Source organism: Procambarus clarkii, chromosome 18, assembly GCF_040958095.1.
Source record: "Procambarus clarkii isolate CNS0578487 chromosome 18, FALCON_Pclarkii_2.0, whole genome shotgun sequence".
Classification (NCBI taxonomy): domain Eukaryota; kingdom Metazoa; phylum Arthropoda; class Malacostraca; order Decapoda; family Cambaridae; genus Procambarus; species Procambarus clarkii.
This window is the reverse complement of record NC_091167.1, coordinates 31,292,783-31,299,429: the sequence shown is the minus strand read 5'-3', so window position 1 is coordinate 31,299,429 and position 6,647 is coordinate 31,292,783. Positions and strand designations below refer to the sequence as shown.

The following is a 6,647-nucleotide window of genomic DNA, read 5'->3' as shown; positions in this document are numbered from 1 at the left end:
AGGCGAACTCAGTGGCCTAATGGATGCCAGGATCTCCATGGAAACATCGGTACATGCCTGAGGAGCTGATTTCCTCGCTGGGACCATGACTCGTCATGCAGTAACAAATCATCCTCTCCAAATACCAATATTCACTGTACTATTCTCAGCCTTTCTCGACAGCTGTAAACTTTATGTTGCGTTGTTCATTATTTATGCCAATTTTTTCCTCTAGCATCATACCTGATTGAGCTCAACTCAGTTTCGTCTTCGTCTCTTGTTTCATTCTTGGAAGCCATCTTCGACCCTTGCTTCAGTCTTGGGACGTGATCAATACTTTCCTAATTATTAGTTGAGAACACTTTTCCTGTCTGTCATGTCTGATTACTAGTTATTTTTAAGGAATTGCCTGATCGTTTACTGTTTCATGAACAGCACCACACGAACCACCTTACCGTCACCACAATGCCTGTTAGCCTGTAGTTCGAATTTCAGAGATGAATTTACTTTTAAGAGACATTTGGTTCTTGGAAGCTTTTCTTAAATCTGACTTGATAATGTTTCTATAGGCTCAAACTGTGTCCACAAATAGCCTTTTACCAATTAAAAACATTGCACTGTAGATTCGTACTGCACCACTACCACCGACATCATTCCCTATCACTGAGCTCACCACCATCACAATATTTATCACAACAATAATCACCACATCTAAAAACATCACCAAGACTACAGTTCATGTCAATGTTTGCAGGCTAATGAGGAATGTAAAATCCGGGGAGAACGTCTGAGCCTTGACAGACCACAAAAAGACCTTGACAGACTCCAGGAGTGGTTAAAAAAAAATATTCTAAATACCAGTCCCGAAACAGGTGTAAGGTAATGAAAAAGGAAAAGGGTGATAAGTTGACCAGAAGGCATCTATGCCTTCAGTGGAAGACTGCTGTAAGAATCATGAAGAAAAAAAATAATTAAATATAATTATAGCAATAAATCCAGAGGCATACGCGACCAGAGGTAACATCGGTATCACATAGAAAGCTGGGAAACGTTAGAACCTCATTTGAAAATTCTATGAAAGGGTGATATTGAAATTTGCAGCGCCAGAATGGTATTGGGTTGAAGCCTCAATAGTTTTGTATTGGGCGCCTCAGTAGTTTTGAGCATATATTTAGAAAAAATGCTTTTCACCTCTTTATTGTCGCATCAGATGTTCTTTCATACGGGCTTATCAGGGTACGATTTAGCTGCGATTATCATAAAAAAAATCCTCAAATTCTCACCAGAGGTCATTTTCTGAATGCTGATTAAGCATATTGTTCAAAAGATGAAATCTTCGTAATCAGTTTTTTTATATGTCTCATAACTCAGTATCTTATTCTCTATGTTGAAGCTTCCAATAGCAGTGGAACCATTTTTCAAGCCCAATTTTCTTGTGATTACCACACTAAAAAAACATTTTCTTCTAAACATTATTAGAGTTAATTTTTTAACATTGATTAAGCATTTGGAGTTAAAAAAGATGCGATTTCTGTTATAGTGTGTTTTAATCTCCTTTGGTAATTTTTCCCTTGGTATTTAGTTCCAGAGTTTCAATGATTCCTCTACAATTTCAATCCATTTAAAATCATTAAAAATCCCATTATTAATAAAGCTTTGCTATATGGATTTATGTCAATCCTCGCAGATGGATGTATAATGCGTTTGTTCGGAATTACGGGTTCAGCGTCACTCAGCAACTTTGATGATTACAGAAAAGCTACACAAAATTAAATATGTTATTTTAATCATATATTAACTTAGAATATTATATCGTTAAATGCCTTAAAACTTTATGAATTTGTGTTGGATGATAGTCCACTTGAGTTTGTTCTGGGTGCCTTAGCCTTGAATCCGTACCTTGCGAAGCACAAGAAAAAATATTAGTAAATGCAGAGATTTGTAACCTCCATTAGTGCCAGAACTAAGAGATTTAGGTTAAGTTTAGGAACTAATAGGTTAAGAGAATTCAATCTTACTCCCCTAGTGGAGAGAAGAAACAGGGATGATATGACCATAACATAGAAGATACTAAGGGGGAAAATAAAAGCTGACAAGGACACACTATTTAAATTTAAAGGAAGTTGGAGAAGAAGACATCTCCTCTTTTCCAGAAGAGTAAACTGCATAGGCAAATAATTGGTTTGCTAGTTTCATTATATATTTTCCTCTGAATCTCTCTTCCCTTTGTTTCAACTTATGTCTCTATCTGTAACCCAACTACTTATATAGCAACGGTCTTGTTTCATGCAGGATCTTTGTTCGATTTTCGATGTCCAACTGGTTGCGCTTCGTTCCTTCAGTCAATCCATATATAGCACCTCCTTGTCCACATGTCCCTTACATGTGCAAATCACACATACTTGCTGAGGTTTGTCACCTAATCATTACTCAACCTTTCATCCATTTCTCTCATCTTTGCTTTAACTCTTTCTCTCTTGTAAAACTCTGTGATATCTTCCTTCTTTATCAATCTGTATCTGTTCATTATCAGTCTCTTAAGTGCACTCCTCACCATCTATCACTCCTTGTCTTGCCCAACCTTTCTCCGTCTTTGAACCTTGAAGTTTCCGGCTCTAATCTGAGGGGGAAGCCAGGTAGATCTTCAGTTTATCTCTTAAGCTAATTGTTATTGGCTGAGAAGAGAGAGAGAGAGAGAGAGAGAGAGAGAGAGAGAGAGAGAGAGAGAGAGAGAGAGAGAGAGAGAGAGAGAGAGAGAGAGAGAGAGAGAGAGAGAGAGAGAGAGAGAGAAGAGAGAGAGAGAGAGAGAGAGCGAGAGAGAGAGAGAGAGAGAGAGAGAGAGAGAGAGAGAGAGAGAGAGAGAGAGAGAGAGAGAGAGAGAGAGAGAGAGAGAGAGAGAGAGAAATCTCCTTCTGGTCCCCTTCATTGAAGTGATCCCAATCTGTCTTGGTGTTTGTTTCGTCGGCTCCGCAGGCACAAGGGGGAAGGAGGCTTTGATGTTCGGGGGACTTTTGGCTGGCCTCTTCCTGTCACTTATACTTTTACATCGTGGGACTAGGAGCAACATTTTCTGTAAATAAAGACTTTTCTCTGCTTCTATTTACCAATCACAGGAAATTAATTTCGATCATTTATCTGGCTGTGTGTGTGTGTGTGTGTGTGTGTGTGTGTGTGTGTGTGTGTGTGTGTGTTTATGCCTGCAGGATCAAGCAGTTAGCTCTTGGATCCCGCCTTTCTAGCAGTCGTTTGTCTAATATACTGACTCCCGACCTAATTTTTTGCTCTATCACTATCTACTATAGTACACAGAGAAATCCCATTAACGTGATATATCAAACAACATATTCACAGGAGCCTTGATGAGGGTTCGAACCTATGCGATGAGTGTTCCTAGGCGCGCTCTAGTCAACTGTACCACGACATGATCAAAAGAATTGCAACCTGGAGTGCTACTGCACCTACGAGGATTCCGAAGAGTGATCGTAGAGCAATAATATAAAATATCTATATATATATATTTCTCTATCACTAACTACTATATTACTTTATCAAATATCTACTATTTATATTTCAATCCCCCCCCCCTCCCACACGCACACACAGAGTCACATAGAGTCTTTACACGTAGAGTGTAAAGACTGAGCAGAGCCACACAGAGCCTAAGGGCCTCGTGGCGCAATGGTAGCGCGTCTGACTCCAGATCAGAAGGCTGGGTGTTCGAGTCACTCCGGGGTCACTATGTGTTTTAGGGGTTTGGTAGCTGAGTGAACAGCACGCGAGACTCATAATTCTTTTGCCCGGGTTCGATTCCCGGCGCCGGCAGAGACAAATGGGCAGAATTTCTTGCACCCTGATACCCCTGCTACCTAGTAGTAAACAGGTACCTGGGAGTTAGATAGCTGTTACGGGCTGCTTCCTCTGTGTGTGTGTGTAAAAAAAATTAGTTAGTTAGTAGTTAGTAACAGTTGATTGATTGACAGTTCAGAGGCGGGCCGAAAGAGCAGAGCTCAACCCCCGCAAGCACAACTAGGCGAATACACACACACCCACACACACACATATCCCCAGGAAGCAGCCCATAGAAACTGCCTAACTCCAAGGTACCTATATGCTGCTAGGTGAACAGAGACCTCAGGGTGAAAGAAACTCTGCCCTGATGCCTCTGTTGGACTGGACGGTAGAGCGACGGTCTCAGTGTTCAGGTAAAACCTGAACACTGAGACCTGCCCTACCGACGGTCTCGGGAGGCCAGGTTGGTGTTCAGTCCCCGACTGTCCAAGTGGTTGGGTACCATTCCATCCCCCCTCCCCCGTCCCATCCCAAATTCTTATCCAGACCCCTTCCAAGCGCTATAGACGTCGTAATGGCTTGGCGCTTTCCACTGATAATTCCCTTCGCTCTGCCCATTTGTTGCTGCCTCGGCCGGGAATCGATCCCGTGCCCATAGGACTACTACCTACAAGCGCTGTCCACTCAGCCGCGAGGCTCCCAAAATAAGTGCCCCGAGTGAGGATCGAACTCACGACCTTGAGATTATGAGACTCACGCGCTGCCTACTGCGCCATCGAGGCTCTATAAGCATGTGTGCTACTTTTGCTATACACTAGACTAGATCATTATAACATCTTAAGGATGACCTGTGAATATATAATTCTCATGTTAGGCTATATAAACATATAATGTACTTGGTATTAGGTTGTATCTATATTTGAAGATATATTGTTTGGTCCAAAATGGATGGCGGTAGTCGAGATCTGGCGTCATTCACCTCGACGACGTTAAAGGTCATGTGGCTAATGGGAGGAGACCAATCACCTTGTTCGTCTGAATGACCGCCCGTGACTGGCCTGTGACTTGTGGCTTAAATAGATGACATCGTCGTATGAGGGCGCTTGATCTCAGTACTCAATGAATTTTGGTCCTTTCCATTTTTTGAAGCCTGCATTTTTTAATTCAGGACCGACCCAAATTTAGATGAGAGGCAATATCATTTTGAGGTTGATGAGGACCCTTGGCTATTCCTACCTGGCCGGCGGTATGTAGTTTATTGACAGAAACTCAAAAGTGCTCTGCTGTATCGCTGAAATTTCTGCTCTGAGTCGGTGGTTGGAAACAGACACTGTCGACGACCCATTTTCTGACAGTTTCTGAAATTAAACAGCAAGTCGTCTGGAATCTAGAGGAGGAATGAGGATTATTTGCAGTATTTCTCAATGCCAGACTGCCAGCACTGTGAGTACTTGGACAAGTGGTTGTGACACTTGTACTATTGTGTTGATCTCAGTCCCAACAAGAGTCTCAACACACTTTGACAAACAAGAGGACATACTCAGTTTGGTAGTAAAAACTCTACAGTTTTTCTTTAACTAAATTACTTTAGGTTATAATTGCAGAAAACGGATGATTCTACAACCACGAAATTATTGAAAAAAATATTATAGCAATGGATGAGATGGACCTTGCGTCTGTAGGCTCCCTGAAAACATGCACCACCAACTGTACAGTGATGAGCTGAAAAAACAAGAAAAATTCAAACATAAATTTTTATGGGCTTGGAGTTTTATAGGCATCAGATGAAACAACATTCACCGATCAATCAGACACCCACCACACCTAGGTGTAGATAGTGGTGTCGCCAACCTTACGCCACTGTCAACACACAGTGAAATTACAAAATAATGCCTCATAAACACATCAGAATAATGGGTCCATTATGTTGAAAGTCAGTTATATATAACTCCTCAAATGTCGGGTTTTGTGTTATAATACCTTTGTTCTAATATAATATGTTGTTTAATTATTTATAGAAGAAAGTATTTTGAAATGTTGCCATATTGATAATTTTTAACTACTACACAAAATGATAACGTTTGGATTTATTATAAAATAGTTTTAAATACTAATAATCAATACCTTCATAGCCCTTACTTCCAGCTCACTGTTCTTTCTATAGCTTCAAAATAATGATGAATTTAATGCTTACAGTTATAAACATACTCGTGGGATAGTGCATTACTGCTTGGCCTCAACTCTGCCAAGCTGAACCTCAAGTTGAAGGTGACTCTTGTCATCTGGTTAAACCTCTGAGTCTTAACCATACTTGCCTAATGTGTAGCTTCGACCCCCTTCAGCACCGCTAATCTCACATCCTTTATAACCACTATTATTGGTATCTTTAGCACCGCTAATCTCGTGTCTTCTTGGCTTCCCTGAAGCAATGCATCTCTCACGGGAACAAAAAATTTAAATGGAAAATCTGTAATGGGCAGACGCAATTACTTAAGACGTTTCTTATTCGAACACAACATTAACGTCTCGTAACACTTAGATCCCAGTGAAAAATGGGAAGCGGGAATGTGGGGGAGTAAAGTCGTGTTGTGGAAGAAGCAACTGAGCGTTCCAGGGAGCTGTTGTCGTGGCGGCCTGCGACGGAATACCCTCTAGTGTGGGGTGGAACCCTGTAACGGTATACTCTGGTGTGTGGGGTGGAGCCCTGTAACGGAACACTCTGGTGTGTGGTGGAGCCCTGTAACGGAACACTCTGGTGTGTGGGGTGGAACCCTGTAACGGTATACTCTGGTGTGTGGGGTGGAACCCTGTAACGGTATACTCTGGTGTGTGGTGGAGCCCTGTAACGGAACACTCTGGTGTGTGGTGGAGCCCTGTAA

At 41.6% G+C, this 6,647-nt stretch overlaps 2 non-coding genes across 2 annotated transcripts; one reads left to right on the top strand and one right to left on the bottom strand.

The window, feature by feature from the left end:
• The first annotated feature begins 3,643 nt into the window (after positions 1-3,643).
• On the top strand, positions 3,644-3,715 carry TRNAW-CCA (transfer RNA tryptophan (anticodon CCA)). The gene has a single exon. It is a non-coding gene; the product is annotated as a tRNA-Trp (tRNA).
• Positions 3,716-4,477: 762 nt separating this feature from the next.
• Positions 4,478-4,550, bottom strand: TRNAM-CAU (transfer RNA methionine (anticodon CAU)). The gene has a single exon. It is a non-coding gene; the product is annotated as a tRNA-Met (tRNA).
• Positions 4,551-6,647: the final 2,097 nt, after the last annotated feature.